The sequence below is a fragment of the Cavia porcellus genome, unplaced genomic scaffold, assembly GCF_034190915.1.
Source record: "Cavia porcellus strain 051 isolate PalLab524CR breed Dunkin Hartley unplaced genomic scaffold, mCavPor4.1 scaffold_49, whole genome shotgun sequence".
In the NCBI taxonomy this organism is placed as follows: domain Eukaryota; kingdom Metazoa; phylum Chordata; class Mammalia; order Rodentia; family Caviidae; genus Cavia; species Cavia porcellus.
The window spans coordinates 2144385-2156658 of record NW_026947532.1 but is presented as its reverse complement, the minus strand read 5'-3'; the positions used below and the strand labels follow the sequence as shown (position 1 = coordinate 2156658).

The window sequence follows — 12274 nt, the reverse complement described above, 5'->3', positions numbered from 1 at the left end:
TTAGCGTCACCTTACAAAACCAGAGAAAAGATGAGCAAATTAAACCCAAAGCATGAGGTGAGAATGAATAGTAATGAAAACGAACAGAAAAGCGGCGGAGAAAATCAATATACCAAAGCTGATTCTGTGAGAATAAAATTTATAAACCTCTAGCAAGACCAGAAAAAAAAAGAGAATACAGACTATCACCCTCAGGAACAGAGCCACGTTATCACTGCACATTCTACGGATATTACAGGGAATACACAGGGACATTAGGGACCATTTGGGGTCAATAAATTCAATAATTTCCTTGAATTACCAAAGTTACTCCAGAAACAGTCTGAACAACCCTACATGCAGACAATAAACTGAACTGATATTTAAGGCTTTCTTTTCATCACAGAGAAACTTCATCAAGGTAAGATGATGCTGTTAGGAGCACCCAGATCAGTGGCACAGCACAGAGAGGCCACCAAGGACACATCAGCCCCAGGGGGTTTCCTGCAGGATGCTGACCAAAACGTGTAAGGAAAGATAATAGCAATTCTTTCCACATTCTTTCCCAAAATCAAAAAGTTACAACTATTTCCTGACAGCATTCCCCTAATGCCAAAATAAGATGAAAATCACTGCATGAAAAGAAAAGAAAAAGAAAAACCTATGACTCAATCTCCCTTGTGAACATGGATAGGAATCCAAGCCGAATCTCAGCAAATTGGATACAGCAACACATAATAAGAATTCATCAGGACCAAGGGAGTTTAGTCCGGGAAGGTGTTTACCATCTAAAGTCAGTGTGACTCTTTATCTCTGCAAATGGAAAACAACAAACAAGCACCCTGAAAGAAACAAAACTATTTGTGACCCCCTCCACTGCAGATTTTTTTAAAGCTCCCCACAATGAGGAACAGAAAGCATTTGTTTTCTGTTGCTGCCTAACAAATTACTACGTCTCGGGAAGCTTACAGGAAGTCACTTCCGCTGTCTCATGGTGCAGGAGTCGGGTAGGGGTCCACGCACAGCCTTGCTGGCTCCTCTGCGGGGGTCTCCAAAGGCGCAGCCTGGGTACCAGGCAAGGCATGGTCCATTTCTCGGCTCACTCGGCTTGCGGCAAAGCCATCCCTGTAACTGCAGGGATGAGGGGCCACCCTGCTCTTGCTGGGTGTTGGCAGGAAGATGCTCTTAGCTCCCAAAGGCTGCCAGTGTCTCTGCCAAGGGACCCCTACCAGGGCGCCTTCTACTGGTTAAAAGCAACTGACAGTTTCTACTCGTTCTCAAAGAGGGAATCAGGCAACTTGCAAAAAGCAAGGCCCAAAGGTCTCAGGGACCCCCCAAGGGCCTGCCACTGGAGGCTGGATCTCACCCAAGCAACCAGTAACAAAAGACATACTCCGTCAGGGAATCTACTGTGTTCAGGAGGGGCTGAGTTATGGGCAAGAAAGTCTTTCATCTTGCAAAAGAAATGCATTGCCTATTTTTTTGTTTGTTTGCTTTGCATTTTTACACAGGAGATGATCGTCTATATAGAAAATCTGATTGAATCTACCAAAAAGCTACCGGAACTAAAACCTGAGTTTAGCAAAGTTTCAAGGTATAAGTTCAGAGGGGTTCTGCAAGGGGGCTTTCAGGATGGCAGCGTCCGCAGTGCTGAGCCTGCCCGGCAGCCTTGGTATGGCATCAGAAGTTCCCAGCCTCTGTTCTGAGTTCTGCCCAGTCACATGGGAAGCAGGAAAAAAAGCGTGTCGCTGATAAACACAATAGACACCCAAAGATTTCCACAACTGCTTACCCGAATTCTTCAAAAACTCCCCCTGAAGGTTGAGAGCCGTTTCAGTGAAGAAGAAAGAAAATCTCCAAGCTGTATTTTGTCTACCAAAACAAGATCTTCCCCTAGTTCTTGAAACACTGTCATTATTTCAGAGCAGGCAGTGTATCACGATGTGAAGCCAGCAACTCTGTGGCAGCAATTAGAGAAGGCTCGTCTGAAGACCACGCAGGAGCGTTTGTCAATACTTGGTATCCTATGGGCCAGGAGACAGTTGAAAAACTCAGGCAGCAAATTCCTGCTCCCCACAAGCTGGAGTCAGTTGGATGGCAGCTTCACCTTCAAATGGCTCGCTCTGCTCAGGCAAAGCTAAAATCCCCTCAAGCTGCGTTACAGTGAGGAACATGCAGCGAAGATTCAGAGAACCTGAAGAAAGAGCTCGTGGAACGCGGCCCTGAGGGGTTGTTTGAGTCCTTTAACAAGCTACAGACTGCATAGGCTCGGCTGGGTTTCCTTACAGGTTGTTGGAGGTTTTTGAAGACCGGTTTCTCCATCATGCTCCTGCACCCCATTATTTTGCTTTGAAGAGAGATTGCGTGGCTATGTTTTCTGGAAGATTCAATGACTTTCTATAAATTACTTCTCGCTTCTTAGACAAATAATAACCAAGGGAAGTCAATGTTTAAGAGTGCTGAAGTTCTAATGCACAGTACTTTGTCTGGTCCTGTGAGCCAGGACCAATTGATAAGAACACCTTTGCTTCCAAGAAATCAGAAGTGAGTGTGCATCGCTTTTACCAGCATCTTTACTGTCTCAGCTGTTTATTGTTTACATGCTTGCTGACCCTGCGTGCATGGGGGGGGGGCGGTGCACACACAGAAGGTATACGTACTCTAGCAGAACTCAGGGCTTCAGTAATTACATTAGTAAAATTAGGAAAACAGCCACCTTTGGTCAAATATATTACGGCATTTTTTTCCTATGAGGAGTATATTTTGCTTGAGAAATAACATAGGTAAGAAATTTAGAGTGGAACTAGTGGTGTTAGATGGGTTAATTCTTTTTTGCTGTGGAACCTTGCACTTGCCAGGCAGGTACTTGTGCTGCTGAGCTGTATCTCTGGCCCTATATCAGTTAATTCTAACATCAGCTTTTCCCTCTACATTAATTTTCCTGAGTTTAATGATTTAAAAATAGTGCAGGTTTTTACATGCTTTTCTTTGTAATGAAAATAAATAATTTGCTTCATAGTATGAGACACAGATTCAGATCATGAATTAAAAAATCGTAATGTGTAAAAAAATCGTAAATGGCATCTTTAAAATTTCAAGTCAGATAACTTTTATATTCTCCTCCCTGAATATGTTGAGTTCAGTCAGTAAAATTTTTGTATTTTTGAATTATTTGAAAAAAAGATATAAATTCAACTTGTAAAATTCAATTGTTTCCCCAAATGCTGCCAATGAGTAATCATAAACTAACATGTACACCATGTGTAATAGCATCAAAAATAGAAAATACTTTTGGACAAATCCAAACACATATGTGTGTTATTATACATACCAAAAAAAGCCAAAATATTTTGGGCAAAATTAAGGGAAATGAACAATATACCTAGTTTGTTAGTCAGAAGATTCAATCATGTTAAAATACCAGAGCTCCCCAGATAGGTACACAGATACAACACAGCCCAAATCAAAATCCAAGGGTCTTTTTTTACATATGATGCACTAACATAGGTTAGTAGTATAGTTATCTATCATACACACACACACACACACACACACACACACACACACACACACACATATATATACTTATGCATATATGTTATAGATTAAAAACTGGTGGTCAACTTAACACCAGCTGAAATAAATAAGCAGTGCACTGAGCATAGATGTTCCACCCGAGGAAAGTTGCCGGCATAAATAGAGAAGTGGAGAAGGAGAAGCTATTGTTTTGGGGTGTTGAGGCATTGTTGGTTCTCCTATGAGTTGCTGTTTGAGCCATTGGTTCTCCCGGAGAAGCTCTGGTCCTCACATTGAGCATTGTTTCCTGGTTCCGGAGGGGAAGACGTGTGCCGCTTGGTCTCCAGGATGAACTCGTCACTCTGGCTTCCTGGCAGGTACTCAACTGTGCTTGTCGATGGAGGAACTCGGGGCCTCCATGTCGCTGAGGATGGCTGTGGTGCCTTTCAGGATAGCCCTGTTCTTGTTGTGAGTGTGGCTTCTCGACTCCAGCATAGAACCCTCATCCCACCAGCACAGCTCCTTTACTCCACTGGCATGGACTTTCTGGCTTCCACCGCTGACCTTTGGGCCTCCCCAGTGCGGATCCATAAAAGAGACTGGCGGGAGTCCTTCTTGTGGGCTCTGGACCTCCAGTTGGACTCGTGGGAGGCATTGTCATGAGCTCTGGGTTTCATCTGGACTCATGTGGGACATTGTTGTGGGATTCATTCAGGCCCTTAGCTAAATATTCTGTCTTTGGTGTTGTGGGTAGATTTCCTGCAGTTTCCTATGTCAACTCTGAGTGACCATCATAAATAATATTATTAACTCCATGTCCTGATTCCAATTGTTCTTCTCACAACATTTGGCAACAACATATAGTCTTTTCCCTTTGTTTTTCCTCCTTCCCCCTATCCCAATTGTTCTTTCCTTTTGAACGCTGTCTTTCCTTTTTGTTCTCACAATATCTACTGTAGACTTTGGATCTTATTTGCTCTTTCAGTTTTTTACACTAGGGAGACAATATGACATTTACATTGTGAGTCTGATTTATTGCACTTACGGTCTCAAGCTGCCTCCATTTACCTAAAAAAGCTCCGCTCCACTCTGTGCTATTCCAAAAAAAATTAAAATTAAGAAATTTTAAAAAGAGAAGTGGAAAACACATTAGAAAATAAAATTCACCATGGGCCAGGAAACCAAAATGCAAAAAGGTGGAACAAACCTGAGGGGCAGGGCCTGGGCCTTCTTCTTCCTGGGGACTTTGGGGACCCTGCATCCAGGAGAAAAGGTTCCCAGCCCATCGAGCTGCTCCTCTGTGAGCTCTGCCAAGCTGACAGACACTCTGTGAGCTCTCAGGGTTCCTCCCCTCCCCCGGGGGCATCCATGCGCTGCTGAGTGTGGGTGCAGCCCTTCAGCTGCTCTCTGACACCCCTCCTGCCGTGATCACCACCTCAGGGAAACAGGCTGGGCTCTGTACACAGAACCCAGGCTGCCTCACTCACCTTGGCTGCCCAGGGCTCAGTCTAGGACACACAGGGACGCTTTAGTGGGGTGACATGGGCCCGAGGGCTCATTCGAGATGCTAGCTGTTTGCAGCAGAGGTTCCCACCCTTGAGAACAGGCTGAGGGCTCCTGGAAATCCTTCCACATTCCTGGGGACCTTGGGTCCCCCAGACCTTGGGGACCAAGTGGGGAAGACTAGGCAGCAAGCCCTGGGATTCCTGTGTCCCTCAGAAAGGTCTTGAGGGCAAGAATGGAAACATCAGCTCCTGTGGTCACCTGTACCGGAAACATTTCATGCATCGAACTGAAGTTGCTCCTGGAGCCCCACAGGGTGGCTGGGAGGTGCCGTCAGGCACTGCCTATACCTCTATTAAGTCCTTCCAGCTAAGGCAACCTGGTAGGATGGACCTCCCAGTGGGGGGCTGTCCACAGGTGAGCCCCTACAGATCTGCCCAGTTCCATGGCTCTGTCTGGGCCACACAAGCAGCTCCTTGCCCTCCCAGGATTGCAACTTTCTGCTGTGGCCTCTGGCTCTTCCCCATCCCTGGAGAGAGGTAGCTACTTTCTCCCTGCAGAAGTGGTGGCCCCAAGTTCAGGGGGACTCCTCTCGCCCAGCAGGGGCCCTTTCCAGCCAGACACCCCAGGCCCCCATATTAGGGACAGATTTATAGAAAGCCAGGCCAGCCCTGCAGGGACTGGGCCTCCTAAGAGCCCAGCAGGGGGCGATGACAGAGCCCAGCTCTGGAGGACATTACCTCAAGTCCCCAGGGTTTAGCAGCATCCCCCAGAGGGGATGCTGTCATGGTCCCAGAGGCAGTGGTCCAGAGGCAGTTGCAGACCAGAGCTCAGAGTGCTTCAAGGGGTTTCCCCAGCAACACACAGAATCCATTCTACCACAGCAGATATGGAGTGGACGACCTGGCTAGGGCACCGCAGAGGGCTAGGGCCCAGGAGCTACCATCACAGCTCTGTGAGCCCAGGGCTGAGCCCAGGATGGCAATGTGTCTCAGTAAGTTGGTCCTACAGCCACTGGAGCCAGTAGGGCACAGAAGGATCTGGATCCATCTGGGCTTCACTGTCCTCACCTCTGGAAAACTCAGTCCTAAAGCAGATGCAATCCCATTAGAATTGAGTAGAGGCGGCAGGTGTATCCCACCTCTGCCCCACTCCCGGAATCCCATCCCCAGGTCAGACCAAGCCTGTGAGACCCTGGGAACCCTGCAAAAAACTTCACTTAAAGCTCCCCATTCCACATGCAGATTCCTGCTGTGGAATCTGCTGGGGACGTGAACAGACAGGCAGATGGGGAAGACAGGGTCAAGGTGCCTTCATGGTGTCCAAGTAGGATGGCACATAGCCATGGTACCCTCCCAGCTGGCAGCTCCCTGCCCTTGGGGATCCAGTATGGCCTTAGGTTCCCTCCTAAGTCTACACAGACTCTAGCGATGGGAATTCATAGTGTGACAGTTTTATTCATAGTGTGACAGTTTTAGCACCGAGAAATCTGTGTCACTTGGCATTTTGAGCACTGGTAGTGTTTAGGGGAATTGGCCACCAGCGGCAGTGCGGTAAGCCAACCACAAATGTGAAACAAAGCAGCTCAGCAGCTCGGGGCGCCTCATAGAAATCTTGCAGTGTTTATGTACGGTTTAGGGGCCGGTAAGAGGCCTCCCATACGTTCATCACATTCATAAGTTTAAATTATTAGATTTTAAACAAATAATTAGTTTATATTGAGAATTTGTTAGAGGGAGGCAAGTGAAATGCTACATAAATTTAAATATATTAACTTCATAAATGCAATTAAAATGCTTAAAGCTGTTAAAGAACCCAGGTTGGCGAATGGACCATGAATTAATCACAGTCTCCTTCAATAAAGTTATTAAAAATTTGCCTGTTATAGGGAGAAAAGGGCTCCTAAGCCAAATTTAAAGGCTGAAGAAAGCATTTCAAAATTGTAATTTTAATGCATTGAACCGATTATGTTGGAATTGGTCTTTTAAAATACAAGGGAATGCAGTGAGTTTATTTCTCTGTGTAGGAAACAAAACAAACATAAACAAGGAAGCACCCTACACTGGGTGTGGTGGTGCACACCTGTAATCTCAGCACTCGGAAGGCTGAGGCAGGAGGTTCGATGTGAGTTCGAGGCCAGCCTGAGCTATGAAGCAAGTTGAAGTCCTTCCTGAACTGCATACCAAGACCCTGTCTCAAAAAGGCTTCTCCCTCAAACAAAAAGCAAAAAAACCCAAGCATCCAGGAAGAGATACCCTTCATCACAGGCAGCTGCTGGACCTGGGAGGGCATCTCCTATCATGAAGGGGAAACTGAGGCAGGACAGAAGGCGGCTGCCCCAGAGTCCCAGCGATGCTCCTATACCCTGCTCCACTTCCTCCTTTCTCTGTCCTGACTCCCATTCCCTCCCTCCTGCCCCAATGCGACACTCACCTGCACTGGCAGGGTGGCACCGACTCGGGACCTGGATGTACCCTGCTCTCCTGAGAGGGCTTCAGGCAATGAAGCGGTCATCTGTGAAGGCAGCGAAGGTCAGTTAGGGGCCATGATCCAAAGCTACAATGCAAGAACTGGCTGCCTTGTATTTGGACTGCTCTCGGCAGAGTTCCCCAGTGCTGTCCCCACAGGGGTGCTATGGGGACATCACCTGGGCCAGCACCCAGGACAGGGATGTCCAGCTATACTGTAATCTCTCAAGCAGGCAAGAAAAGTATGCTTAGGTTTCAAAAGCCCCTGCTATGCAGAGAGCTCTGGTCTTTGCACTGCGATATGGCTGGGCTGGGGGTCACCGAGTCCCTGTGGTGTGGACACCTCTCTCCTGATGGCAGAGAGTAAGCCAGGAGTCCTGCACATGCCCACACAATGATCACCCTGTACCCCAAGACAGCAGGGGATTCCTGAACACAGCGCGCATCACTGCAACACAAACCGAGACATGACCAGAGCCCAAAGCCACTGGGGCTTGGAGCACATGGTGTGTCTGTCACTCACCAGGGAGCCCAGCGTGGGTGCCCGGGCCAGCTCCTCTTCTCACTGCTGCTTCAGGCTTGTGGTGGCCCCTGTCCCCAGGAAGTAGCAGAGGATCTGCCATGGAGCTCCAGAGGATCTGGTGGTAACACTGCCTCCCCAGCCTGTGACTTGACTTGACCACTACTTCAGTGATCATGGGGACCCTGGCTGTGGCCAGGCAGAGAAAGAGGGCAGAAGAGTTGCTGGCATCGTGGACAGAGGCCACGCCCAGAGTGCGCTTCCGGGTGACCATGCGTGGCCCAAGTGCTCCGTCCGCCTACATCCTTCTGGCCCTGCAGGTTTTCACTGAACTCATCCTGACCATCGAGGCTTTCTGAGCACTCATCCCATTTACAGGTGGTGACCGGGCTCTGAGGTCCCCGCCCTTTCACGCCCCGTCTGCTGATCTCCCAGTGGTGGTCAGGGCTTCTTAGCATTTCCCTCTAGCTCTGCTCCCAACTCCTTTCTCCGTGTCTTCGCGCTTGGGTCACAGTGCTGACCTCAAACCAGCCCTGTCCCCCTCCAGTGACCAATAACATGAGGAAACTTCTCAGACGCTGCCGCATCCCTGTCCTTCTCCCTCTCAGGGTTTTTTTTTCTACATGTACTATAAAACCCCGAATCCTTTTTTTTCTCGTTCGTATTTTAAAAAGTCAGATTGTTTCTTAGCAACATTTTTCAGGGTGAGAAATTTATTTACAGGAAACCTCAGATTCCACACACACAAAGTCTGCCTCTCCCTCAGACACCGTTTCTCTGCTACAGGACACCCGGGCCAACCTCACAGCTCTCAAATCACGGAGAAGACCTGGATTTCGTCTTTCTTGAATCATGGTTTCACTGGATACGAATTCGAGGTTAAGTCACATTTTGTCTTTGTCACAATAAGGAACTGTTCCTCCTGGCCATCTTCCTGCTCTCCTTGATTGCTGGCTGCTTTTAAGTGGGCTCCCCCTGAGCTGTAAGCTGTGGGGCTCTCTCTGCTGGGCATCCTCAAGTTCCTGGGTCTGGGGGTGCTGCTGCTGACCACTTAGACATGTTTAGCTAATATTTCTTCAACTGCTCTTTGCCCAGCTCACTTGTTTGATGCACTTGATGGCCCACCTCTCCACTGGGAAAATACCTACTGTGGCTCCCCTGGTCCCCAATGCTTTCTGTCCTGTCCACCCAGGGAACCTGCGGTTGTCCGAGCTGACTTTCTGTAGCTAACACTCACATTGGATTCATGCAGATTTTGTCTCTCTTCGGAAATCTCCCATTCCTTTGTGCATTATACCCAGCCGGGCTAGTCAGCTTCTTATCCTGGGACAAAACATTTGACCTAGAGGACCTGCAGGAGGAAATGCTCCCTCTTCTCAGTTTCCGAGCTTTCGGTCCACGGTCAGCTGCTCTGTTGCTCCTAGAATTGAGGTGAGGCAGAAATGCCATGGTGAAAGGGCTTGGAGGAGGAAAACTCACCTTAAGATGGCCAGGAAGTGGAGACAGAAGGAGCCAGAGAGGAAGGGGCCTGGGAAGAAATGTGGTCCCCAAGGTCATGTGACCCAACAGACACTTGGAGGTCAGTTTCGCTCATGTCCAGGTGTCTGTAGAGCCACTCACACTGAGGACCCTGATTTATCACACGCCATCTTGCCTTTCATATCAGCTACATCCTTGTTCTCTTCCTGAAGTCCTCCCCAGTGGAGAACTTCCCAGTATCAAAGGCGTCTTGCGTGCCTTTTGACCCTTGTTTCTTGATCACAGGGCCCATTTTGCTTCTTTGTGTGCCTAAGAAATCTCGCTTGTGTGTGTGGCATTGTGCACACCCCATCAAGCAGTCCATGTGCACGGCTCTCCCTCACTGAGAGCTACACTTTGGGCTGGCAGTGGGAGAGCGGCTCCCAAGTCACCTTTGATCCTGTGGGAAACTGATCCTGAGCGTAGACTTTGTTAGATGGCTCCATGTGCCCTTCACCCTAAGGTCTAAGCTTCAGTCTTGGGACAAGTTCATTTTCTTTAAGGGTTAGGTCCCTGGATTTCTATGCAAAGCTTAAGGTGTTTGGCAAATCCACACAGAGTGGGGAGCTTGAACTCAGACTGCTCCTCAGTCACATGGAATCTGCCAGTGTGTATACCCAGCCATGTCAGTGTCCAGCTGCTCTCACTATGGGGTTACTGGGGTCTCACCCCATGGAACTGATGAGGAACCAAGCAGGTATGCTAAAGGCTTTGGAAGCAGGTTTGGGGCACACCACATGCTCTCTCTTGTATGCGTTGGCTTCTCCCTGCCTAGTGGGCTCCGCTGGGTACAGTGATGCCACAACTGCTCCTACCATGGGTTCAGAACCTTGCTGTGCTACTAAGAACAAAACTCATCTTGATTCAAGAGCTTTTCATGTTAATTAAATTCTGAGAGCTGTGGCTTGTGTGTAGACATCCCCCAAAGCCTCACGTGGTCATAGAGGGGGCTTTTACAGAGGTGGCTGAATCTAGAGTATGTAATTGTGCTAGGATTAAGGGTGGATGATTACATCAGTCCACGGATTGGTTTGGCACTGCCCTAACCCTGATAGCCTGGATTGAATATAAAGGACAGGAAGAGGCTGGCTTTCCCCCTTCTCTGCTTGTTTTTGCTATCTTCTGCTTGTGGTGAACTGGCTCTCCACTGCAATGCCCCTCTGCCAAGCCACTCTGCCTTGGAGCCAGCTGATTATGGACTGAAACCTCTACAAACTGTGAGCTAAATAAACCTTTCCCGCTTTAACTCTGGGTATTGGGTATTTTGTTTCAGCAGTAAGAGGAAAGTAACTAAGACACCAAGCTCATTGGAGGAGCAAATATCTTTACTGAGGGTTGTTACCATGGGAGCTAGGTGGTATGTCTTTTGTAAAATCCAGTGGTTAAGAGGTATTGTGCTTAGATAGTACATAACTTCTTTTATATGAGAAACACGAAGTATAAATAATTTCAAAAAACCAAAATAAAAGACAGATGATAGGAAATAGTGGATAGTTTGTTTACAAATGGAGGGGAGGTGAAGGAGAATAAAAAAGGCGTGTTGTGTGTAAGTACCCAGCCCCTGATATGAACGTGAACATCAAGTGCTGCGAATATACACTGTTCGTGTCTCAGTTCACAAACTTAATTCTGTCTACAATTCTGGTCACAAACCCAGTTGGACAAGAACTGGATCAAATTTCCCCAGAAGCCCAACATTGTTCCTAACCAGTGAATTTGATTCGATTTGGTTCTTGTGCAATTCGGCTTGCGACCAGAATCATGGGAAGAATTAAATTCAGGAACTGAAGTACCACTGTACTAATAAAATTTTAAAGGTATTATACTTTGAGTATGACCAGGCTGGGTTATAGAGAAAAAATCTGGAAGCCCATCAAATCCAGTTTCTCCCAAGCAGCAACTCCAAGCAGAAACTTGAGGAGAGACAGATTCAGGAGGCCAACCAGACCTACTGGGGCACAAGGGGGCTGGCTGGGACTGGGAGAGGTGTCCTGGGATCTGCTTAACAGCCCTACGAGAGGATGGCTCTGAACAGACCCTTCCTGGCCCTGTGCCAGCAACTCTGCAGTTTCCCCGGAAGTGAGGGAACACAGTCCTCCTCAAGTCCGTGAGGCCCCTTGCAGCTCTGAGCCACACCTTCCATGAGCTAGGACGGCTGAGCCGGACTCTGGTTTAGGTTGCTGCTTGGCCCATGCCTCCCGGGATCACACAGGAGAGGCTGATCACAGCCCACGCCCCCTGGAGCAGCCTTAGAGCTGTGCCAAGCCCCGCTCTCGGCAATTTCCATGCCGTCACAGAGGAGGTCAGGTGTGCCAGGAGCTGAGTCACAGCCTCGGGCTCCTGTGGCCACCTGGCAGGGGGTGTAGGCGGTGGGAGTTGTGCTCTGCCTGCACAGAGCCGAAGTGGGGCACGTGGGATCTGGAACAGGTCCTGCTGTGCCCTGGCCTGGTGGCTTGCCAGAATTACCAGCCAGCTGTGGACAGATCCTGTGGGAAAGAGCTTTGCTCACGCTGAGCCGAGGGGCACACACAGGAGGACAGGGCAGCTCCAAGGCCCAGCCGCAAGAGCCTGTGCGCCTCACCAAGGCCTGCTGACGCCTCACAGGCAGGGCAACTCCAGAAATGCCTGGTGAACACCCAGGGGCCCTGTTCTAGGTGCATGCTGGCTTCTACCTGCATAGCGGGAACCGGCAGGCATTTGCCATGGGTGGGGGTCCTGATGGCGCGCAGCCCAGGGCCCCACCTGAGCAGCCGGAAAACAGGCTCCTGCT

The 12274-nt window shown here is 48.7% G+C and overlaps 1 pseudogene; it reads left to right on the top strand.

The window, feature by feature from the left end:
* The first annotated feature begins 794 nt into the window (after positions 1-794).
* On the top strand, positions 795-4310 carry LOC101788824 (COMM domain-containing protein 10-like; annotated as a pseudogene).
* The last annotated feature ends 7964 nt before the right edge of the window (positions 4311-12274 follow it).